Source organism: Canis lupus, chromosome 8 (genome assembly GCF_048164855.1).
Source record: "Canis lupus baileyi chromosome 8, mCanLup2.hap1, whole genome shotgun sequence".
In the NCBI taxonomy this organism is placed as follows: Eukaryota; Metazoa; Chordata; class Mammalia; order Carnivora; family Canidae; genus Canis; species Canis lupus.
In genome coordinates this window covers 56,235,363-56,261,327 of record NC_132845.1, presented here as the reverse complement: position 1 = coordinate 56,261,327, position 25,965 = coordinate 56,235,363, and the positions used below count along the sequence as shown (strand labels likewise).

Below are 25,965 nucleotides of genomic sequence, written 5' to 3'. Positions count from 1 at the left end.
TCCCACGTCGGGCTCCCGGTGCATGGGGCCTGCTTCTCCCTCTGCCTGTGTCTCTGCCTCTCTCTCTCTCTCTGTAACTATCATAAATAAATAAAAATTAAAAAAAAAAAAGAAAAAGGCTTAAAAAAAAAAGAAACATGAAAAGATATCGAGAGGGAGGTCGTATCTGTCATTGCTTTAACATTTTAATATTACTAGAGTCTGTGCCTCTGTGATTCTCTGGGCCACAAAATGGCTGCTTCGGCTCCAGCCATAAAGTCAGTGATCAAGGCAAAAAGAGGGATGGATAAAGGGGAGGGCAAATTCTGAGTGTACCTTTTCCTTTTGTAAAGATTTTATTTATTTATCTACTTATTTATTTATTCATGAGAGACACAGAGAGAGAGGCAGAGACACAGGCAGAGGGAGAAGCAGGCTCCACACAGGCAGCCAGACGTGGGACTCGATCTCGGGTCCCCAGGATCATGCCGTGGGCCTAAAACCACTGAGCCACCGGGCTGCCCCTGAGCATACCTTTTTAATACAAAAGCCTAAGCTATCCCACACACCTCGAGCAAAGCTCTGCTTACAGGTCATTGGCAAGAATGCCTTCATGTGGCCACCACCAGCGCTGAGGAAGGATGAGAAGGTGACTGACTGTGCACAGTCTTGCCCAACACAAAACAGGGAAGAATGAGAAGAATGGATATTAGGTAAGCAGTTGGCAGTGTCAGCCACAGTCTGTACTTATGCCCAGAGGCCTATGCACATCAAGTCTTGTCACACTCAGATTACAGGATTAGTAACATAGTATCTCCCAGCCTCCAAGGCTCAGGGCTGTGTCTAAATGGGGATGGTGGGAGGATAATCTGAGGGCTGGTCTCAGAGCTCTCACCTCTGACCCATTATCTTTGAGGCAAAACAAAACTTTATTTATTTATTTATTTATTTAATTTATTTATAAAGATTTTCTTTATTTATTCATGAGAGACACACAGAGAGGCAGAGACACAGGCAGAGGGAGAAGCAGGCTCCGTGCGGCAGGGAGCCCGATGCGGGACTGGATCCCAGGACCTGAGTCGAAGGCAGATGCTCAACCACTGAGTCACCCAGGTGCCCCCAAACAAAACTTTTAGCATGAATTCTTCTGCAGGAAGCATCTCAAACTCAGATATATGAAGAGAGCAGTGGAATCCCCTTCAACCCCAACACACCCCCTCCCCGCAGGGAGCCACTCCCCTCGTTTTTTGCTTTTTAAAATTTTATTTATTTATTCATGAGAGACACACAGACAGAGGCAGAGACACAGGCAGAGGGAGAAGCAGGCTCTCTGTGGGGAGCCCGATGCAGGACTCGATTCTGGGACCTCGGGATCATGACCTGGGCTAAAGGCAGATAGAGCCACCCAGGCATCCAGTCATTCCCTTCTTGAGGCAATAGCATAGTGGCATTGCTTGGAGGGAGTTAGACTACACCCACCCCCCATCCTCATAGCATCCCTCTATGCTTCGGCAAACTGACCAACCTCAAGCTCAAGGGGTGGGGCCTGGAACTAAAGCCAGATCAGTGTGCCCCACATCCCTAAACTACCAGTGATTAGTTCAGAGCCAAATCAATCATCAGATTGAATATTGGAATGAGCTTATGCTTTAACACAAGGAACCAGTGGCAAGGCTAAGAATGCTTTTGAGCCATGCCGTGTCCTTTGGAAATAAGATGCTCTGAGATAGGAATTCCTATGCCCGTATCTACCCCTTATTTTTATTCAGTGATGCATATTATTAGTCTCTAGCATTTCTGGTGCTCTGGTAGATGAGCTAAAGTTAGCAGAACCGGAGTCCCTAGAGATCTGAGCTGCTGCGCCCCAGCTCCCCCCACACAATGGCTGACATTACCAGTTGATTGGCAGTCAATCTGTTGAGCCCAGCTACAGGGGAACACCTGGGCACGTTAACAGGGGTGTTCTCAGGGAGTGACCCTCATGCAGCCTCTTGGGTATCGTGGCAGCTAGAGGATCAGGAGAGGGCATGTGGGGGTCAAGGAGAGATGTTCATCTTGGCCATCAAGCCTCACCAGTTAAACCAATCTCCAGAGCTAAAAAGACTCGATCCAGTGCTTTGGGTTGTAATATTGGAGAAGCAAACTTGCTTTTCCATGCTGCATGTCAGCAAGGATGGCCACAGCTTCAGAAGATTGAGGAAGCCCTCTTGAAATCCCAAGGAGGTGACCATCACCAAAAACAGAGCCAGCTATGAGGAGGTGGAATGAAGACTCAGAAAAAAAGAAGAGTCACAGGGTTTATGACCTACGTAAACCACGCTTGGACCATTACATTTGGTAACATAATACAGCTGAAAGCACCATAGCTAATGCAAGGAGGCATCACAGTTTGGGGTGATTATACACATGGCTCCAGCATCAGACAAATCAGAGGGTGACTCATCCTCCCACCACTTGCTAACTGCTTGACCTCACTTCCAAGAAGCTCTTTCTTCAGCTCTAAAAGGAAAAAGCTGCCTTGGTGGGACAGGCTCCGTCTGCTCAGGTGCAAGGAAAGTCACAGTACATTGTGGGACTTCTTACATCACATTAAAGGCCTGGGAGCCCCAACAGCTCAGGGGACCTGTTGGAAGTGTCAGTTATGCCCTTGGTGGGTGATGAGCCTGGGAGAGCTCTGAGGGCTGGCCCTTGGGTCACTGTACTTAGTGCCATTGTCTGAGCCCACATGTGGGTTTTTAAAATTTTTTATTAAAAAATTTTTTTTTCACCTGTGGGTTTTTTAAACTTAAATGGCTTTAAGTGGCTTGGCCATTCTGCTGAGCACAGAGGCCTTGGCTAAGCTGGAGCCCCAGGCCACAGTCCAAATGAGCACATGAGGTCATTTCCCCCAGGGGCACTGTCACCTTCCCAGGTGGCATACGAGGTGGGAGGGGCAGGGGAGGGAGGGTAGAGGATCAGTCAGGTTCCAGGGCCTCATGCTTTCCCTCGATCTAAAATACTTTTCTCCCCTCATCCTCAGAGATGACCCAACATATGTCCCACAACGAATAATATTTTGGAGAGCAAAGCCAGAAATGGGTATTGTTTAGACTTCTGCTGTCTTTCATAGCAACCAACCCCCTGCAGGTGAGAGAACATGCAGTCTGATTTTCTTCTGAGAGCAAGGGACGAACAAATCCGTTGGGGACAAACTATGAATCCATAGCTCACTAAATTATCTTGCTATCACACAAGTATATTATTTTTCACAATACTATTACTATTAAATTGTTATTTTAAATATATAGCAGTTGGGAATGTATTTACCAATTTACCCTCAGGTAAACACAGCTTTGACTCAAACCTGAGATCTCTAGGATTTGCATTAAATGGTTCTGTGTGCCTATTGAGACTGTAGTATTAGTTTTCTTCCCTAGGTCTTCACAAAGAACAATTCCTGGTGAGGTGTTAGATATCTAAGGTTGACTGCCACTTTTTTTTTTAGAAGTTTTTTTTTAATTTTTATTTATTTATGATAGTCACAGAGAGAGAGAGAGAGAGGCAGAGACACAGGCAGAGGGAGAAGCAGGCTCCATGCACCGGGAGCCCGACGTGGGATTCGATCCCGGGTCTCCAGGATCGCGCTCTGGGCCAAAGGCAGGCGCCAAACCGCTGCGCCACCCAGGGATCCCCTCACTTTTTTTTTTTTTTAAGATTGTCTTTATTTATTCATGAGAGACACAGAGAGATAGACAGAGGGAGAAGCAGACTCCCTGTGGGGAGCCCAATGCGGGGGACTCCATTTGAGGACCCTAGGATCATGACCTGAGTCAAAGGGCATATGCTCAACCACTGAGCCACCCAGTGCCCGTTCTTTTCTTTTTTAAAAGATTTATTTATTTGAGAGATAGAGAAAAAAACATGGGGGAGGAGCAGAGGGATAGGGGGAGAGAATCTCAAGCAGACTCCCCACTGAGTGTGGAGCCAGACTCGAGGCTCAGATCCCACAACCCTGAGATCATGACCTGAGCTGAAATCAAGAGTCAGAGGCTTAACCAACTGAGTCACGCAGGTGCCCTAGGGTCGACTACCTCTTAAATAAATAGTGAAAATGTCAGTATAGTATGATACTATTTGTGTAATTTTTTTTTTTTAAAGCACATAGCAACAGTATATAGATACTATACAAAAGGATCTGTTTAGAGGAACATCTGGAAGGCTACACTCCAAACACAATAAAGGCAGGGAAAAGAATCCCAGGACTAGTGACGGTGACCAAAGGAGACTTTAGCCTTATCTGCCACATTGTAATTCTTTTTTAAAAGGAGAATACATTCAGGTATTATGTATACAATTAAAATAGCTTTCCAACAACTTAAGTCACAATAAAACAACAACAACATCAACATGTGGGTGAGAGAGGAGTCAAGTGGCCCCAAGTAGGGTATCCACAAAGCACCCTTTGCTCTGCTTCTTGCCCTTGAGGCTTTTGCCCCCAAGGGGTTTCCATCACTGTATTTGCGAGTTTGTTTACAAAAGGAACAAGGCGTCCTTTCTCTAAAATCTGGTTGACTCTGTGCTCTAAGCTCCAAAGATCTTTACCTTTCTGGGTCTGTTTCTGTCCTCCAACAAGCCCCAGGCAGCTCCTAGAGGTGATGACTATGGAAACACAAAGTGGAGATGTGGAAGCCACAGAGAGAGAGAGAGAGAGAGAGAGATAACTAAGAATCGTGGTGAAAAGGCTAGCCACTTCTTGAGGTCAGGTTTAGCTACCTTTGACGAAGGAGACTTGGAAGAAAGGCAGGCAGGGACAAGGTCCCCAGATCCACACCTAAGAGGAAACCACCTTTAAAAGGATTTTTACTCCACCCAGGAAAGAGCCCTCCACCCTTTCCTACAAGATAGATGACAAAAACCTGATTGGATAACAGGTGCATGGAGGTTAATCAGATTAAAACAGCCTGCCAACAAGCCCATAAAAACCCCTTAGACTAAAAACCAACCAAACAAAACAAAAAACCCTTAGACTTAGAAACTCCGGTGGCAACCCTCTTGAGTTCCCTCTCCCTTTAGGAGCTTTTTGCTATCACTCAATAAACTTTGCCTTGATGCCCACCACTCTTCATCTGGTCTTCATACTTCAAAGTGGCATGACCAAGAACTGTAGGAACTCAAGGGAAAGAAATCCTGTAACATCTTTACTTTTTACCTTTTCTTCTTCTTCTTTTTTTGATTTTATTTATTTGAGAGAGAGAGAGAGAGAGCACAAACGGGGAGCGGGAGAGGGAGGAGCAGACTCCCTGCTGAGCAGGGAACCTGATGGGGGACTCTATTTGGGGGCCCCAGGATCATGACCTGAGCCGACAGCAGATGCTCAACCCATTGAGCCATCCAGGCGCCCCTACCCTTTACTTTTTTTTTTTTTCCCTACCCTTTACTTTTAAAAAATATTTTATTTTTAGAGAGTGCATAGGGTGGAGGGGCAGAGGGAGAGGGAGAGAGAGCATCTCAGGCAGACTTCGTGCTTAGCCAAAGAGCCTGACTCCAGCTCCATCTTGTGACTGTGAGATAATGACCTGGGCTTAACTGACTAAGCCACCCAGAAACCTCTATATTTACTTTTTAAAAACCTTTATACTTCCTCTCATGGATACCCTTTGAAAGATTTCATTCATCTAATCACACTTAGCCTTCACAATGAATTCATTTTCTCTTTCCTTGTCTTTTCTAATACTACCGCTCATAGCTGCTGAGGAACATGACTTTAAGTTAGCATCATACAATCAAAAAGGAGAACAGAGTGCTGTTGAATGGACCCGGGTCCAGAACTAATGCCACTGTGCCATCTTGGGTGGCTTACTTTTCATCATTGGCTTTTGGTTCCCTTATCTATAAAGTGGAGAATAAGTAAAGTAATAGTTGTGAACAGATTGGAATGATGCCTGTAGTAGGGGCCCAATAAATACTTGGGTTACTTTACCATAATAGTAGTTACTTTTGTGCACTTAGTCAGCCACAGAATATGGAAAGGTACTGTTCCCTGAAGCTTTTTGTTGAGTAAAACCTCTACTTTTGAAGAGCATTTACTGGGAACTTCTGGATGAGTAATTTCACCTCCCAACTCCTTATTTCTTTACTCTTTAAAATTTTTTTCTTCACAGAATGGATCGCCATATTACCAATTTTTAAAAAATAATTTTTAAAAGATTTTTATTTGAGAGAGCACAGAGGGAGAGGGAGAAGCAGATTCTCTGGTATACCATATAACCAATTTTGTATGTGTACTTACTCATTTTCTTTATTGTCTGTCCCTCCATGAAGCTGTTGATTCTACAGGGGCAGCAATTGTGTCTGTCTTGTTCACTGCTCTATCTCCAGCAGCTAGCACAGTGCTGGCCCAGGAGAGCTCAAAAAAACAGGTTGGATGAATGAATAAATATTCCTAAAATTTCTCCTGGCCTGTCATGTGGTCTCATCTCAGAGCATTTGGAGCCTGAAGAAGAATCCTTGTCCATGTGTATACTTCAGCTTCCAGTCCAGTGTCACCTTCATTGTCCTTGGTCTACGCCCATACAAGAATGGTCTTCAATCCCATTCACTTTCCTCACTACCACCAGAGGGCTCTTTTAAAGCATTAGATCTGGCCATGTTACTCTCTCTGGAAGATCCTAGGTTGCCTCTTGATGGCTAGTTCTCCATGCCACATGTTTATACCAGTTGGGATGCTTCTGGATTTTTTTTTTCTCCAACCAGAAAACATGTCTCCTTCTGGTTTACACAATGTGGAAGCTAATCAAACCCAATAAGGAGTCCAGATATGGAGACTTTAAGTCTAATTGGACCCAGTGGCTCCTGCCTCATTTGCCTTGGTTCAGTCCTACATAGATTTCGTTCACAGGCTTGTAGAGAAAACAGCCTCAATGCTGGCCTCACTTCCTCACCCAACAATGTCCGGAAGAGGAGGGACCAATGTATCTCGAGCATCATGAGTCTTTGTCTAACTCACTGGGCCTCAATAGACTGAGTTGGGTCACTGCCCATCCTTAAGCCAATCCTTTCCTCTGAGAAAATGCCACACGTGGATTGACATAGGTCTAGATTTCTGAATCACTGATGTAGAAGATGAAATATCCAAAATGGTTTTGTCAATCAGGATTCTCCCCTTTTCCTGCTTGACCCTGGTGCTGAGGGTCAATGTCTCAAGGTGCTTCAGAATGTCAGAGAGGATGTAGAAAGTGTGCTGAAGGGACGGCAAAATCTCCTTTACAATTTATTTCATAGCATCCCGTACACTATTATTTTGATCACAGTTGTTATTTTAAATAAATGTGAGTGAGTAAATAAATGAGTAGGATTTCACCTGCTAGCAAAGGAGAGAAGGATGTCGAAGAAAGTTGGGACAGCCCTTTAAATTCATGGCTTCTTAAGGTTTATTACAACTGGAGCCTAGGGTGGTGGGCTGGGAAGAATTTCCAGAAATTTTATTAAGTATGATGAATGTATTAGTCAGGGTTCTTCAAAGAAACAGATCTAATAGGATATATAGAAAGAGATTTATGATAAACAATTGACTCACCTGATTATGGAGGATGAGAAATCTAAACCCAGGAGAGCCAATGGTATTGTTCTAGTCCAATTCCAAAGACCTGAGACCCAGGAGAGCCAGTGGTATAAATCCCAGCCCGAGTCTGAAGCTGAAGGCAGGAGACTAATGTCTCAGCTTGAATACAGTCAGGCAGAGAAAGAAAATTCTTTCTTATACAGCCTGTTAATTCTGTTCAGGTCTTCAACAGATTAGATGAGCCCCACCAGCACCATTAATCTGTTTTACTCAGTCTACCAATTCCAACGGTAATCACATCCAAAAACACTCTTACAGATGCATCCAAAAATAGTGTTTAACCAAACATCTGGACACCCTGTGGCCCAGTCAAACTGACACATAAAATTGACCATCACAGAGGGTGTTAGTCAAATTGCAAGCATGACAAGGAGATTAGACTTAGCTTTCAGCCATTCAATTGTTCACATTTTCGCTGATCTCTTACTCCACGGACTGTGCTCAGAGGTGGGAATAAGATGCAGGAAATAATGCAAATATGATCCCTGACTTTAAGGAAGTAGGAGGAGGTATAGATGTTAAATAGCTAATTATCTAGACGCTCCCTCCTCTGGTAAGGTCTCTCTCACTGCTCATCCTCCAATTCTCCACAGAGACTGTCTCTCTCCTCTGGGTTCCCAGGGTCCTTTGAGGTGGTGGCAATGTTACAACAGATCTAAGGGTACTGTCCTAGGTGCTTGCCCTCGCTCACTTAAACCTCAAGTAGCTCTGTGCAGCGGGCACTAGGACAGTCCGCACTGAACAGAGAGGTTAACTAACTTGCCCAAGCTGGTAAGTAGTAGAGCTGAAACCTGAACCAGTCAGTGTCATGCCAGAAGGCAGACCCCCTAACCACCATGCTATGTAATGCCCCCAAGGGGTAACCCCATTTTACAGATGAGAAGACCGAGGCTTGGGCTCAGACTCAGGATTTGCCTAAGGCCACAGAGTTTAGGAGCTGATTCTAATGCAGGCAGGTGGCAGAGGTTGAGCTTGCCATCATGGGTCCACACCACCCTGCAGAGCCCTCTGTCAAGGCGCGAGGCATACTGGACTGTGCTTAGCCATCCACATGTCTGTCCCTTCAGTAGACAGGCTCCTCAAGACCGAAGACCCAGTCTATTCTGCTCATTTCTTCAGTTCCAGAACAGTTTTGGGATTTAATCCAGTACACAAGTGTTTGTTGAATGAATAAAACTATTTTTTTAAAAATGAAAGGATGAATGAATGAATGAATGAATGGCTGTTAGTGAAATTTCTAGACTCAGGGTATGACCTGTGATTAGGGGGACTTAAAAATATTCTTAGCTAACCAGAGATGCGTGTGAGCCTCTGTGTCCTCAGCCGCAGTAAGAAACAAAACCCTCGAAAAGGAAGACAGAAAGAAAATGGGGCGTAGCAAGGATTCCGGGTTGGATTCCATGACGTCACCCTCAAGTTGGATGTCTGGGCTGGTAAACAAAGGCTCTTGTGACATGGGCCCTGGCTGGGCGGCCCACCCGGCCGGCGTGGGGGAGGCAGTTAAAGTGGCTTGCCTCAACCCTGGCCTCCGCCCCGAGCTTTAGCCCAGACGCCTCTGCATTCAGCAGGTATCTCGTCCAAGGGAAAACCAGGACAGGAAATCACGTTGCCATGGAGACCAGAGAGGCCCTTCCAGACACAGGGGAAAATAAACACGTTCTGGTTGGACTTAACCCCAACGAAGCCAGGGTAGCCTCACCTCCTAATCTGAGAGGTCCTGCTTTTCACTAGAAATATCCAGGGGCCCCTCCTCCAAGGGCCTCCAGTACCAAGGGCTGTGCAGCCCCTCCAGCCCCTTCAAGCTCTCTGGGAGCAATGTCACGCAGGGCTGAAGGAGGAAGGCATTTCTTTTGCCCAGACCTAAGACCTCTGTCTCCTTCACAGCTGAGTGCTTAACGTTGACAAGGACTAATGCTGGGCACGTTTCTACACACTGTTGGTCTATGAACTCATTCAGTCATCACGAGAACCCAGGGAGAACGGCCTTGTGATTATTTTCATGCCCATTTTACTGACAAGGAAACTGAGACACAGAGGGACGAAGTGACTCACCCGAGGTTGCCAGATAGTGGATGGTGGCATCTGAATACGAGGCACTTTGAGAGTTCTGGAGCAACAGAGGAAAGCACTCTGAAGCCTCCCAAACCAGCTGTGTGGCCTTGAGCAAGTTAAGTCACCTCTCTGAGCCTCAGACGTCCCCTTGGCATGTAGGCACCTACCTTGAGGCCCTGTTGTGGGGTTAATGTACGTTTATTGAGCACTGACTGTATGCGAGGCACTATCCTGGGACTTGAAAGTACAGTGGGAACAAAGACAGATGCAGTCCCATGATCACGCAGTGGGCAGGTGCACTCAGGACAGAGGGAAGTGCCCTTCTGGAAGCCCTGAGGCAGGAAGGAGTTGGCCCCTTGGAAGAATTGGGAATATGCCAGAGGGGCTGAAGTTCCCGGCACTGTGCAGGCGAGAGCCAGAAGCTGGATCGCACAGGGCCCATGGTCGATTTATCTTAACCGGAGGAGGTGGGGTTTGTTCCCAGGCCTGACCCTGAGCGAATGCAGAAGAAAGTCAGGTTTCATGTGCGCTGCTAGGGGGTCCGTTGTACCTGAAGAGGCCCACACCTGGGGGTGGCTAATTTCAGACTAAGGGCTTAACCTGGCTTGCCACTTGTTTTTGTTTGTTTTAAAATTTTACTTATTTATTTGAGAGAGAGAGAGTGCATGAGAGAGACAGCAAGTACAAGTCGGGGGAAGGGCAGAGGCAGAGGGAGAAGCAGATGCCTCGCTGAGCAGGGAGCCTGATGCGGGGCTCGATCCCAGGACCCCAGGATTATGACCGGAGTCAAAGGCAGACGCTTAACTGACTGAGCCATCCAGGTGCCCGCCGGCTGCTTGTTTTTGTATGGTCCTCCAGCTAAGAATGATTGTAAGTTGTTGAAAAAGAATCCAAGAAATATTATTTTGTGACATGAAATTCAGATATCAGTGTCCATATAAAGGTTTATTGGAACCCAGCCCTGCCCGCGTTTACAGATCATCTCTGGCGTCTTTTGCCCTGGGAAGGCAGCGGTGGGTTGGTGGCAGGGAGGTATGGCCCACGAAGCCAGAAATACTGACTAGCTGGCCCCTTACAGCCCTGGGCAAGACGCCCTGGCTTGGGGAGCAGAGTGCAAGTAAGGAGAGCCGTAGCCCGGGAGCTCTGCAGGGGGGCGAGGCTGCAGCCCTCTGGGAGGCACAGCGCACCCAAAGGAGCCGGCCGCTCCACGCTGTGACTCACGAAGCCCTCGCAACAGTCCGGAGGAAGACCCACGATTATCCCCGCTTTCCAGAGGGAGGGACAGGACCAGGATAAGCTGAGGGGCCTGCCCAAGGTTGCGTAGCTGGTGGGGGACAGAGTGGGGATCTGACCTGGAGCAGCCGTGCCCACAGTCAGACGTGCAACCCTGCTCTGCCCCCCTCCTGTGTGCACCTCCGTAGGCCGTGGCTGGCGTGGCGGGGTACCTGGCCTCTGCCCCTGAGCTAGCACCTCACATGTCCCCGAGGCTGCAGGAGGGCCCGGATCCACGGTGTTGGGGAGTTTCGATACCTGACAACAGGTTTGCGCTGACTATTGCCTACTTGCTGTCAGGTCCAAGCTCCATAGCCCTTGAGCACAGAGCTCAGGAGCCCTCAAAAACCAACGTGACCTTGGGCAAGTTAGTTAATCTCTCTGAGCCTCAGTTTCCCCACTGAAATGTAAGTACCTACGCCTCAAAGACTTGCCGTGACCGTTATATCCAATGACACATTTATTGAGCATTTACTATATGCTGTATGACTTATGCCTCAGAAAGCCAAGTATGTAGATGATTCAAAGGGCTCCCTTGCCCTCTGGCTTTCCACCGGTTGTGACTCAGAGGGAGTCCCAGAAGGTAACAAGAGGGGAGAAGGAGGAGAGGGAGGTTAGGATATTAAATTGCCAGCTTCCTCCCTGGCAGGTCTCGAGGTGCCTTAGAAGGACAGCTCTTCCCAGGCAGCCTTCTCCACGTGCCCTTCTCAGTGCCTGGGTTACAGTACTTTTGCCACTCTTCTGCTGGCCTCTGTGGCCCTAGGGTGATAACTGAGCCTGCTGTACTTAGGCCGTGAGGATGCTTGTGGCATTCTGATAACCTGCTCTCCTTTGGGAAGAGTCCCTTTATTAAATGTTCCTCCGGTCACCCTAATCTGAGTGTGCCTTCTCTCTCCTGCTGGGACCCTGACCATTGTACTCTTCGTTTATAATAATTTCCCAAGTGCGCTGGGTAGGCTCAGTGCCTGGTCTCCAGTTCTCCAATACAATATTGAAAGGGACTTTTCTTTTTTTTTTTTTTAAGATTTTATTTATTTATTCATCAGAGAGCGAGAGAGAGAGGCAGAGACACAGGCAGAGGGAGAAGCAGGCTCCACTCGATCCTAAGACTGCAGGGCCACGCCCTGGACCGAAGGCAGGCACCAAACCACTGAGCCACCCAGGGATCCCTTCCAATACAATATTGATAGTTGAGGAGCCATCACTGCCTTAGGTCAGAGATGAGTTCTATACACTGCTGGGGACATGGGGGACACAGGCACTTGTATACACCAATGGGTAGGAATGGAATATAGTCGATGCCAAATGCAGAGGGATTTGGCAACATGCTTAGAGATTTTTAAGACAGCCCTTGTGACCCTGTGATTCATCTTTAGGAATCCATCTCAAGGAAATAATCATACCAGTATGAAAAAGATGTACGAGGGCAGAATCAAACCAATTGTCCGTCAGTAGTGACCAGATAAATGAACGCACTCAATGGATATTTTTTGAGTAACCGCTAAGCTTCAAGCATTGTGCCAACCCCTAAGGATACAGTGGTAAGCATATGCAAAAAAAAATTAATAGTCCCATGTATAGGAGTATAGAAAGATACCCACAATATATGGATAGTAGAAAAAAAATCAGGCTACAGAACAGTAAGTGAAATAGGATCCCATTTTTATTCATTAGGTTTAGAAAAAAGTATGGAAGAGTATAGAATAAACTGTTAGTAATGGTTAACTGGGGAGATGGAATGATCATGGACTTCCATCTTTTACTTTATACAGTCTATATTACTTGAGTTTTATTGGAATAAGCTTTACTAACTTTTTAAAAGATTCTATTTATTTATGAGAGACACACACAGAGAGAGAAAGAGAGAGAGAGACAGAGACACAGGCAAAGGGAGAAGCAGGCTCCATGTGGAGAGCCCGACGTGGGACTCGATCCTGGGACTCCAGGATCACCCCCTGGGGCTCAAGGCGGCGCTAAACTGCTGAGCCACCCGGGCTGCCCCTAAGCTTCACTAATTAAAAGAAATTTCCATTTTGAACAACTAACCTCATGCCTGTTTTCTTCCTTTTTAGTGTAATATTTACCCATTTCATTATATTTTTTTAAAGATTTTTATTTATTTATTCATGAGAGACAGAGAGAGAGAGAGAGAGAGAGAGAGAAAGAGAGAGAAGCAGAGACAGGCAGAGGGAGAAGCAGGCTCCACACAGGGAGCCTGATGTGGGACTTGATCCTGGGACTCCAGGATCACACCCTGGCCCGAAGGCAGGCACTAAACCTGCTGAGCCACACAGGCATCCCCCCATTTCATTATAAAAGCTATACATAAACATATTCCTTGAGTTAAATCTTCAAAAACTATAGACAGAGTTTAAGTCCTTAACCACCTCGAGGTAACCACTGCTATCTGTGGATATGTTTACCTCCGGAATTATTTTGCATTTTACATGCATTTACATACACTTACATGTAGCTATAGATAATATATTGTGTGTTGTGTTGGATTTTTTCTTTTACATGAATGATACCCTATGATATGTATTACTCTGCACCTTGCTTTTTATTTTTTATTTATTTTTTAAAAGATTATTTATTTATTTATTTATTTATTCATGACAGAGAGAGAGAGAGAGAGAGGGGCAGAGACACAGGCAAAGGGAGAAGCAGGCTCCATGCAGGGAGCCCAACGTGGGACTCGGTCCCGGGTCTCCAGGATCACACCCTGGGCTGAAGTCGGGGCTAAACCGCTGAGCCACCTGGGCTGCCCTGCACCTTGCTTCTTAAAGTCCAATGTCTTGAAAGCCTTTTCACATTAGTATGATCAACTTAGCTTCTCTTAACCACTCCCAAGTATTTATAGTATGAATATACCACAGATAACACAGGCTATTAGAGGTTTTAGAACTTGCAATTTTACATTAAGCCTTAGGTCACATATTAGTTGTCCATATTTACAGAACAAATCACTGTGGAATTTAGCAGCTTAAAACAATCAATATTTATTATCTTACAGTTTCGGTGGATCAGGGTCGCCCACAAGGGTGCAGTCAAGGTGTTGACTGGGATTACAGTTTCATCTGATGGCTCAAGTGAGGAAGAATCAAATTCCCAGCTCACTCACACAGTTGCTGGCAGGTCTCCTTGCTGGCTGTTGGCTGGAGGGTCTTCCTCAGTTCCTTGCCATGTGGGTCTTTCCACTGGATAGCTCACAACATAGTAGCTGTCTTCCCTCAGAGAGAGCAAGCAAGAAAAGGCAGGCAAAATGGAACCAGAGTCTTTTTGTCACCTAATCTTAGAAGTGACATCCTATTGCTTCTTTGGCATATTCAATTCATTTGAAGTGATTCGCTAGGCCCAGTCCAAGTGTTAAGGGGAGGAAATTATATAAGGGCATGAACATAGAAAGGCAAGATTGGGAACCATCTTGGAGGTTATCCACCATTGGAAAGATAATCCAGCAATCACGTGAACCATGGATATAGTGAGAGAACAGAAGAAGCATAGCCTGTTCAAGGAAGGTGTTGTTCATGAATTGAACAAATATGTCCTGAGCACCCATTTTATGCCTAGGCTCTATCCTAGGTCCTGAGGGTAAAATGGTGACTGAGACAGGCCAAGCTGAAGACAGACCTTATGGAGTTTATAACATAGCAGAGGCAAGACAAGGCATCTAGAGAGATTATGAGCATAAGGAACAAGAAACAATGGTCATGCGATTCACAAGCTATTTTGCAGGTAAATTCACCCCAGTCTGTGACTGGATGTGGTGAGTGAAGGGGCGGGAGGCATTCAGGATGACTCCCATGTTTCAAGTTTGGGTAACTGGTAGAGTTTGCCTTTGCCTGAGGGGAAGAAAACTGGAGGTAGAATAGACTTAGAGAGGGATGTAAGCCCAGTATTGGACATGTTGAGTTTAAGGAATTTAGGGGACAACCAGGTGATATTCAAGAGTCCACGGGACACCAACGTAGGAGCTCAGAAGTGACGCCTGAACTGGAGAGAGAAAATAGGGCATCAGTGCCATGGGGATGGTATTTAAACTACATCAATGACTGTAGAGAGAATAGAAGGCAGAGAATGGAACTCTGACAAGTGGGAACATCTAAGGGATTGGGGATGTCATGGATTCTGCAGGAGAAAAGAATCGGAAAATAAAGAAGTGATCAGATACATCCGACACAGTAAAGAAATCAAGATGTCTCCCTCGGCGCAAAAAGGAGGTCATCGGTGACCGTGATGAGAAGGGTTTCGGGTGGAAACTGTGAGGAGAACAGTTTCAGAAGTGGTGAGTGGGAAGAGGAGAAGGTTGAGGAGCAGAGACAGTGAGTGCAAATCACCCTCGACTCTTTCCACCCTACCAGCACAGATGTGAATTCTGAAGCATTATCTGAATTAAATGTCCATCCTTGAAGTTATTTTAGTGTCTGGGAGGCCGCCAGAAATTCCTTTTTCATTCAGTCCTTTTACTGTGGTTGGGAATCATTCCATTAAGCAAGAAGAATAGGTGTGCTTTTGACAGGTGGGGAACAAGAAGGAAGAAAAGCCAGAGTGGCACATCCTTCTGGGCTGCGATTGCGAGGCTGTGTGACATCCAGTGAACAGAGAAGTGAAGGTGTCCAGGGGCACCATGGTGGGCGTTGTATGAATTCCCGGATCCCATGTAGGTGCTCAAGATCCCATATCTAATGTGAAGCTTCTTCCAAAGCTGAAATGCATCTGTATCCATTAGCAACCTGGCATCTTAGGAAATTCAGACATCTGTAGGAAGGATTCTAGGTTTTCTCATGTGAAGTATCTTTGTGTACTTCTCTTGCAATTTCAGTGTGTTCTCTCTCTGTCCACCAGAGGCCTTGCTTCTCTGATCTCCCCTACACCCTTGGGATCAGGAAACTGCATGAAATTGGTGACGTTGGCTGGAGAACTGGAGTGGATGAACCAAAATGATTAGTCTGGTAGCCTTTCCATAACCTTTTGGTGATCCTTTCTAAAAAAGTTTATGGACATAATTGCTGAGATTTAAACCAACATGTATATGTGTGTGTGTGTGTGTGTGTGTGTGTGTGTGTGTGTGTTGAGGGAGGGATGTTTTCAGAGAATATTCATACTTAAAAGGATGACTTTTCAGGGTGTCAGCTTCGTCACAATACATTGAACAGTGTACCTGCTTTTGTGTGTCACTTTGTTGAAATGGAGAGGAGAGGATGCCCCACCTCTACTTATTACCATTATAAGGCCCTATAACCTGCGAAAGCCCTTTCTAGTTAGTCTCAGATAATTAATTCCACCCAGGAAAACTGGTACCTCTCTGTTTGTGGGCTCACCAAATCCTTCACTACTATCTTACTTTTGCGTCAACTATGGTTTGGAAATAAAAAGTAAACCGTTGGTAAACTTTCTCATTCTACCTGAATGGCTTTCCTTTGGGAAGTAGCATTTAGAAAGAGGTACCCAGGGCTGGAAAATTTTAGACCTAATTTGCCAGTGGCATTTTTGTTTTTACTTGCCTTCTAAATAATCATATCCCCATGGCTGTTTTTATTTTAAGCCACCCTTCCCTCCCTCCATTTCATTTTATTAATACATGTTCAGATACTGCCCTGCATTTAGGATCCAAAACCAGTTAAGTTTTGCGAAATGTTATCGTCAGTAGAAATTATTTGCAATCTGTAGATTTCACTCCTTGGGAGAGACTAATGATGCTTCCAGGTCTGGTGTGATATCCCCTCAACCGGGCTTTGATCACTTATAACAGTACATCCTTCAGGGGAGTTTGTGTAGCTCTTCCCATTTTCTCCTTCAATTCCTCTTCCGCATGGTAATGATTCCGGGTAGTAAACCTTTGTTGTGTTATATCATTAAATTTTAGCTTTAAAATAAATAAATAAATAAATAAATAAATAAATAAATAAATAAATAAATAAATTTTAGCTTTAAGACTCACTGCCAGTGTTTTCCCACCACAGGGAAGTCAGAAGCTCCATGATCTGGTTCTTCTCTTACTTTTTTCCTTTCTTGATTAATTTCCTCTGCATTTCCCAAGTTCTTCTTTTGTCATCTTGAAACAACTTCCTCCTGTGTCATTTCTGCTTTTCCCGCCTTCCTAAAATTTTGGCTAAGTTGATCCTTTGTATCCATTTCTTTCTTTTCACCCTGGTTTAGTATCTGCCCTTTTATCTCCTTGAGTATAGGCCATTTTTCAAACATGCTGCCTTCTTGGCAGTAAATCTTTCTATCTGGAGAAACATTTTCTTCCAAGCTCTTTGGTCTGTGTAATTGATCTTAGGCTGCTAAATATTTTCATAAACCCCAAGGTTTTATTTTTTTATTCATTGATAACCTATTAGTTTACTTTTTTGATCTACATATGTGTTGCTGGAGTATCTTCAAGATTGAGTAGATGTTTCAACCAATACAGATGGCCCCTGATTTACGATGGTTTGACTTAGATTTTTCGACTTTACGCTGGTGTGAAAGCCATATGCATTCCGTAGAAACCGTACTTCAAATTTTGAATTTGGATCTTTTCCCGGGCTAGGGATATGTGGTATGATCCTCTCTTACGATGCTCAGCGGTGGCAGCCAGCGGCAGTTCCCGGTTGGCCACATGATTACCTTAATACTTTCAGGCTTGTTAAGTCTTATGTTGAAAGTAAATTTTGGACTTGGTGCTTTTAAGAAATACTCTCGATAATATTGCTAATGTTGATGTTGTTATTGACACTGAAGATATTTTGATGCTACAAAAATGATAGAACATAGCTCCTGACTCCCCTTCCTAGGGTGCACCCAGAAATATGTTTCAAATGATATCTGATGCCAGACTCTGCTGCTAAGAATGTAGTCTAAAGTGGTTGCAATGTAAGCTGCACAGAGGCGGGGATTTTTGTCTGTTTTCATTCACAACTGCATTCCTGTAGCCTCTGACAGTCACACAATTGTCTCACAAAAAGATCTCTTGAGTGAATAGCTGAAGGGTTGTTTCACTGCTTGGGCTGGTGGGATTCTCCGACCATGCCAGAACCTGCTTCCTCACTGTCACAGGGTACATGGCCCCCTGCAAAGTGAACCTGCTGGTATGTCTAAGGTGAGCAACAGAACACGGTTCTGGGACACAGGCTTTGAAGCCAGGAGGCTCGGAGCAGAGTTCACTTCTGACACCTAACAGCTATGACCTTGGGACTTGGACAAGTTATTCAACTTTTCTTTTCTACTTTTCCTCACACTTGTTATGAAAAATTTCATGCATACAGAAAAGTTGAAAGGATAATACTATTACGACCTACTATGCTACTGATAACCTAAGGATGAACCACCAGGGTTCAATAGTTGTTAACACTTTCCTATATTTGTGTGTGTGCATAAGTGTGATATCACAACAAAAATCGATATTTGTTCCCCCCCCCCCCCCCCCAGTTTCCTGGTACACAGCTCCTAACCCCCCTGTAATCCCTGGGATTGATAAGAATGCTTTTTTTTTTTTTTTTAAGAATGCCTTTTGTATGCTAATGAACGACTGTGGCTGGGGGTCCCTAGATAGCTTCAGGATGGGGGGGCTGGTCACCAGAAAGACCAAGCAAGGCACATGGAGATGGCTGGAACTTTCAGCCCCCTCCTCCCACATCTGGGAAGGGGAGAGGGGCTGGAGATAGGAGTTGGCTGCTAACAGCCAATGATTTCATCAATCCTGCCTATGTGATGCAACCTCTGTAAGAACCTGCCAGTGACAGGGTTTAGAGAGCTTTGGTGATAGCAAACACCCTGAGAGGCTGGGAGGGTCATGTGCCCCGAGACGGCCTGGAAGCTCTGCGCCTTTTTCCCTTACCCTGAATTTACAGCCTGGCAGTCAGAAGTACAGGTGACAACCCGGGGCTTATGACTGGTATCTCAAGTGGGGCAGTCTTGTGGGACGGACCGTGGGGTCTGCACTAACTCTGGGCAGTAGTTACAGTCACAATTGAATTGGATTGTAGGGCTCCTAGTTAGAGAGAATCAGAGAGTTCACTATTAGAAAATATCACAGAGTAAGTATATGTTCAAGTAAATTGCAGGCATCATGGCACTTCTCCCCCACGTATTACAGCTTATATCACTTAAAATAAGTATGTTCTCCTACATAAGCACAATACTAGTATCACACTTAGTAAAAATTAACAATGATTCCTAATGTCATCTAATATGCAGTCCATATTCAAATCTCACCAATTGTGCCTCTAACGTCTTCTATACTGTTATTATTTTCCCTATCAGGACTGAATATAAGATCACAGATTGCATTTGGTTCTTAGTCTCTTTTCTCTTCTTTTTTCTAGGAAGGAACCCTACCCTTTCGTAAATGACATCAGTATTTTGGAAGAGTTCAGGCCAACTGTCTTGTAGAATGGCCCATGTTCTGGATTTGCAGGATTGTTCTTCCTTGGGGTGAGATATTTAACTTTTCTACATCTTATATCCCCACCTGTGAATGGGGTATAGGAATAGTAGCTACCACCTAGCTAGTACATGTCACTGCATAGTTGATATAAGGATTCTATGCAAAAATGCTTGCAAAGTGCTTAGTATGAAGTCTGGCACACAGTAAATACTCAATAAATGGTCTGTTGTCATCATCAGGATCAACACCCTTATCCTCTGCATCACCACCTGCATCACAACCACCATTACCATCTTCAGTGCCCCAGGCTGCAAGCTGCTTCAACATGAGAACTTTTTTTTTTTAAGATTTTATTTATTTATTCATGAAAGACAGAGAGACAGAGAGAGACAGACAGAGACACAGGCAGAGGGAGAAGCAGGCTCCATACAGGGAGCCCGAAGTGGGACTCGATCCTGGGTCTCCAGGATCACACCCCAGGCTGAAGGCGATGCTAAACTGCTAAGCCACCAGGGCTGCCCACTTTTTTTTTTTTTTTTAGATTTATTTATTTATCAGAGAGAGAGCGAGTGAGCACATGAGCAGGAGTGGGGGAGAGGGAGAAGCAGATTCCCCACTTAGCAGGCAGCCCAACATGGGGCTCAATCCCAGAACCTTGAGATCATGACCTGAGCTGAAGGCAGACGCTTAACCGACTGAGCCACCCAGGCACCCTGACATGGGAACTTTTCTGATTCTTTTCTCACCCTTCCTGAGATATTGTACTCATCTTGACTCTGTCTTTCTGTCCAGGAGAACCTAATTGATGAATCTCAAACCGAACGAATCTCTTAACCCATCCAAGGACTGGTGTTTCCCCTTACCTGTTCTCCTAGGGACACCCTCTTTTTTTTTTTTTTAAGATTTACTTATTTTTATTTTTGAGAAAAAGAGAGAGAGGGAGGGAGGAGGGGCAGAGAGAGAGAGAAAATCTCAAGCAGACTCCATGCTTAGTGCAGAGCCTGATGTGGGGCTTCATCTCATGACCCTGAGATGATGACCTAAGCTGAAACCAAGAGTCAGACACTTAATCGACTGAGCCACCCAAGTGCCCCAATGGACAGCCTGTTTTTTCAGATCACAATCTTATAACCCCAATGGCTCAGACAACAGTGAGGTATCAGCTGGTACAATGCCCACCCAAGAAGGAAGGGGGTGCTTTGTCACTGTTGGCCCTGGTGGTGACCTTGGAGCTAAGATGGTTGGTGCAGCTGCTGCAGTGCTGATGGAGGGATGCTGGGGAAAGGAGATTGGCTGGCGGGGAAGGTGAGGAATGTGCTGCCAGAACACTGGGCTCAGAGCCAAATGCTAATGACATGGAGGGGTATACTGGTCCCCGCTGTCAGCGGCATCTAAGGAAGTGCGGGGGCTGGTGGGAGTGGGGGATGTGAGAGGAACAGGAAAGGTGAGAGGGACTGACAGGTTGGAGAAATCCACTTGTTCCCCTAGGGTCCACCCTCCCTTCAGACCCAAGCTGTCTGGGAGAAATTGTGGCTGTCACCATGGCAACAGCCAGCAGCTGATGCGTGATGCACAGTGTCTTTATTAGAGAACCTCGGTCAAGCTTGTGCCAGTATTTTTCCACCTGAATCTCATTTCTTCAGTGAAACAAGAGACTAGAAGCTGGAGATGGCATGGGTGGGGCTGGGGGTGTTTGGAGACAGAGTAGAGACAGGAGAGTTCTCAGATATTCTACTGAAATTCTGGGCATTGTAGTAAATTGAAGAGAAGCAGATTTTTTTTTACGTTGCCTTCATAAGACATAATTTAAATATTCAAATTGCTTCAGATTTTCCTTAAATTATACATGAATTGCTGAAGCAACGTTCCCATTGCCTTTGGAAAGGTGCAAAGCATTGCATTCTGGAAACCCTTGTGTGAGGAGTTGTCTCTGGTCACGAAGAGCACAAACCTGGGAATCAGACTGACCTTAGACTCGCAGCTTTGCTACTTCCCAGCCAATTATTTGAGCTCATCAAGCTTCAATGTCTCATCTGTAAAATGGAGGTAGTAAGAGTAGCTTGTAGGGTTGTGATGAGAACAAATGGGCAGGTGCATCGAGGATTAAGTCCAATACCTGGTCCATATTAGGTGTTCAGCAAACGGTTGCTACTCTTACCACCATGACTAGTTCTACTATTGCTACTCCGACAACCACACCTCCTATCACCATGACCGCTCCTGGTACTGTTACCATTTCTACTCTTACTATTACTACAATTGCTACTAACAGTACTCCTTCTTTCCCTCTTCTCCTACTATCACTGCCAGGATAATGCAATCCGGCTGAGTACAGGATTATGAATCACTGGCTACTCCCTCACCTCCCACGAACAGCCCCAGAATGCTGACTTTGCCAGCACCTTTGTGAGGAGCTGGTGGCAAAGACTGGGAAGACCTGGTCGCTGCCCTCGCAGACTGAGGATCTGGTGTTAGACAAAGGCATGACTCCACCAACAACTAGGGAAGCCTATAAGCACTGGAGGATTTTTATTAGAAGAGTTTGTATAGTTGATCCATTTCAGGATTTTCCCAAACTTGTCACTCTACTATCCCTTCTCTATTTTTGTCCTGAGGACCACCCACATTGATATTTACTTTAGGTTTTCTCTTTTAATTGGTTCCTTTTTTATTGGCCAAATAAAGGCAGTTTTGAAGGAAACTTTACAGGGCCATGAAAAATGTAAAACTCTCTTGCCACGAAAGAAAGTAACTGTAAAAATAAAAATGATGGAAACAATTCAGTGCTAATTCTTTTTTCCTCCCGAAAGGTTTGAGACCCAGGTTCACTTTCTCTCTGTTAAAAAAGGAGACTGCCAAGGATACCGGGGATGTTCAAAGACACACCAGCACCAAAAGGAAACTTTCCTGTGTGATCAGAAGTACTGAGACACTGAAGAGAGGGTGACTCCCTCAAGATGTGGTTCAATGATAACCAGTACTTCCTGTGTGTCCCACCTACGGTCACCATGGACCTTTGTAAAGAATGAATCATTACCTCTTCTCAGAGAGGGAGGGCTGGGGCAAGAAGCAGGCCCCACAGGAGACCGCATCTCAGCTGCATTGAAGTGTTCAGGGGCTGCCAAGGAGACAGGTGGATGTCCCAGGTGGAAGGAACAGCATTAGTGAAAACATGGAAGCACAGGTTGGGATGACATACCTTCAAGCAAATTAAAGTAGTTACTGACATGAGATGGGGAGGTCGGGAAGGATTCGATCGACAAGATCCAAATCATGAAGGCTTTCACAGTGGCACTAAGGGATTCAAATTTCATTCCCCAAGGGAAGGGCAATCGTTGAAATATATTAAAGGGCAGAATGACAAGACAGTAACCATAGCTATTATATGGAAGCACTAATCATGTACTAGGCACAGAATCTTCACGACTCTGAGGTAGATAATATTCCCCTCCTGTTTTACAGCTGAGAAAGTGGAGGCTTACGGAGGTTTAAGAAGCTTGCCCGAATGTGGTAGATTGCAGAAATGACCACAGTTTCCATCTCTCCCTGTGTCTGTCACCTTGCAAATGACTTTGCAGCTCTTCCCATCAAGAGAGGAATCTGTCCCCGACCCGCCCCAGCCTTGTGATCTTCTTGGCTCAAAGAAATGCAGGGGAAGGGATGCAGGGCCCAGGCCATGCATGGCTCCAGTTGTGCTTTGGGAACCCCGACATTCCCATGTGTACAAGGCCTAGCTAGCCTTTTGCAGAAGGAGAGACCAGGTGGAAAGGAGTCCAGTTTTTCTGGCTAAGACCCAGGCATGTGACGGAGCCCAACTAATATCAACAAAGCCACTTCTCCAACGTGCAGCTGACCACAGACACATGAGTGAGCCCAGATAAGTCCAGCACAGCCTCCCAGCTGACCATAGATTCATGAACAACAGGATAGTGCTATTTTCAGCCTTTTTTTTTTCTTCACTGGCTTTGGTTAGTAGAAGCTAACTAAAAAACCAAGATAACTCGGGGAATAAATGTTGCAATCAGGATTTGTTCCTGGGCTGTGCTCTTTTTCCTTTTTTTCCCAGCCTGTGCTTTAAACGCCATTTCTCAGAAACACTCAGAAAATTTCCAATTTACATTGGTGTGCATCATTGCTGCAGGACAACTGCTCGTAACTTTCCACTGATTGTGGACCACACATCAGCTGCCTTGTACCAGTAGCACTTCACACAGATTTGATTGATACGCCAGCAGAGCACAGATAGAGGGGCAGAGAAAGATCTGTTCCCCTCAAGAAAATTTACTGCAAGTGGCACCTTTAATAATTCTTTAAAGGCTGTAGTTCTCAGCCAGAAGTGATTTTGACCCCCTGGTGAATATTGGCAGTGTCTGGAGACATTTTTTATTGTTGCAACTGGGGAGTGGGGTGTTACTGGCATATAGAGGGTAGAGGCCAATGGGTACTGCTAAACACACACCCTACAATGCACAAGACAAGCCCCCAAATCAGGATAATTGGGCCAAAATATCAATAGTAGTGAGGTTGAGAAATCCTGTTGATTATTGTTAGAACTGTGATGGTCGTTTCTGAGCAGTGGATCTCAACCCTGTCTATGCATTAGATTCATCCACGGAATTAAAAAAAAAAAAAAAAGGCAAACCAAAACCAAAAAAAAAAAAAAAAAAAAAAACCAAAAAACCACTGCTCAGCCCTGATTTCCAGAGACTCTGATTCATTTGGGGTGGGGCCATTTAAAAAATTCTTTCCAAGTGATTGGAATGTATGGCCAGGGCTGAAAGCCACCACTTGAGAGAAAGCACTATGACAATGAGTCCTACAAAGAAGACAGAGAAATGGTGGGGTTTTTTTGTTTTTTGTTTTTAAGATTTTATTTATTTCTTTTAGAGAGAGAGAGAGAGAGAGCAAGCTCCATGCAGGGAGCCCGATGTGGGACTCGATCCCAGGTCTCCAGGATCATACACCGGGCTGAAGGCGGCGCTAAATAGCTGAGCCCCCCGGGCTGCCCGAGAGAAATGGTGTTTTAAAAAATACACTTGCCCGTTTTCTCATCAAAACAGCCTCTCCACCCTGGTCCAGCCCCCCTGATGGTGGAAGCTGATGGCACCCCCCTGCATGATTCCCTCTAGTCCTGTGGCTTACCTTCCCTGGTTTCTGTCTGCCTCCACTTTTGTTCTCTACCACCCTCGCCCCAAATGAACACTTTTTTCTGATGCAAAACTACGTGCTCACAGAAAGCCTTTACAGAAAGCATTTCAGGGCTTATAAGCTTTTCTCGGAGATTTGGGGATTATAGGCAGGACACTCTGTCCACAAGAGTCTTCTGACGTCCCAGTTTTCATTCGTCCTTCCTTTCTATGCCCTATGGGGTTAACTCAGCAGGCTTGGGATGGTCAAACCTTGCATATTTCATAAAAAAGCCTGGCTTCTCATATGCCCTGGAAGATGACCTTTAAGGCCTTGGAATAACCGGTGTGAGAAGAGTGTCTTTGTAGACCTGAATCCTTGGGCCCTGCCAGAGAGTTTATGCGAATATGTGATTTGTGGTGGGGACTTTGGGCCACGCTCTATCAGTGGGACTTCTGGACAGGCTGGAGACGGCTGACCTAATTAAGGTCAGTCACACGGTCCTGACATGATTGACCCCCAGTAAAAACTAAAGACACCAAGGCTTAGAGGAGCCTCCCTGGTTGAAAGCACTCTGTGTGAGTTGTCACACATCCCTGCCAGGACAATTCAGTGTTGTCTACATGATCCCTCTTTGGAGGTACAACTGGAAGCCAGCGCCTGGACTCTGCAGGGGCAGCTTTCCCCTTGGCTCCTTTAATGCGTACCCTTTCACATAACAAATGTTAACTGTGAATATAACAGCTTTTTTGAGCTCTATGAACCCTTCCAGGAATCATCGAAGCTGAGAGTGGTCTTGGGAACTCCTGACACATCTTCCCACTCCTCGCTTTCCACTTCTTCTGGAATGAACCAGAAGATTCTTTTGTCTCTTACAAAATTTAGGTCACTTGTATTTTGCACTCACTTCTAAGTAGTTTATCAATAAATTTCTTTCAAATAGGGGTACTGAGGTGGTTCAGGTACTTAAGCATCTGCCATCAGCTCACGTCATGATCCTGGGATGGAGTCCCCACATTGGGCTCCCTCTGCAGCGGGGAGTCTGCTTTTCCTCTCCCTCTACCCCTCCTCCCAGCTTATGCTCACTTTCTCTCTCTCTTAAATAAATAAATTTTTTTTAAAAGAAATTTCTTTCAAATAAATTCAGTGCTCCCTTTAGAAGTGATGTTGGTAAAAACAGTTTTTTCTAGCTTATCTCCTTTTTTCTAGCTTATCTCACATGCTAGGAAGCATGTGAGTGTATGCATGCTTGGGTACACACATGTATACTCACACTCATACCCTTAGAGTGGACCTACCTTTACCAGAACCAGGACTAGGAATTACTTTACTGCCAGAATCTAGGCATTATTTCCACTGACTGTAGGCCAGTGAAAGAAGATGAAAAACACCACGGGCAGCGCACCTCAGAGTGCCTCTCTGCACACAACGTGAGGTCTCTTTACCACCCCTTCACAGTGACTAATGGCTGCATAGATCTCACCACATACCTGTACCATAATTTTCTAACCAGACATCTATTGTTGAATAATTGCATTTCCAACATTTTTGCTTTTCCAAATAA

General features: G+C 45.3%; 1 protein-coding gene and 1 long non-coding RNA gene across 21 annotated transcripts in view; one reads left to right on the top strand and one right to left on the bottom strand.

Annotated features, from left to right (window-relative positions):
• TNRC6A (trinucleotide repeat containing adaptor 6A) overlaps positions 1-25,965 on the bottom strand; it is a 206,973-nt gene that overhangs the window by 133,818 nt on the left and 47,190 nt on the right. The window lies entirely within an intron of this gene.
• LOC140638599 (uncharacterized) lies at positions 9,019-23,901 on the top strand. 7 transcript variants are annotated; one of them, XR_012035618.1, is made up of 5 exons: positions 9,034-9,147; positions 9,464-10,501; positions 12,280-12,444; positions 19,213-19,321; positions 22,085-23,900. It is a non-coding gene; the product is annotated as an uncharacterized lncRNA (long non-coding RNA). The 7 variants fall into 7 exon arrangements; XR_012035619.1 differs by having other exon boundaries at positions 9,044-10,501; positions 22,085-22,458; positions 22,737-23,901; XR_012035621.1 differs by lacking the exon at positions 9,464-10,501 and having other exon boundaries at positions 9,019-9,147; positions 22,085-23,897.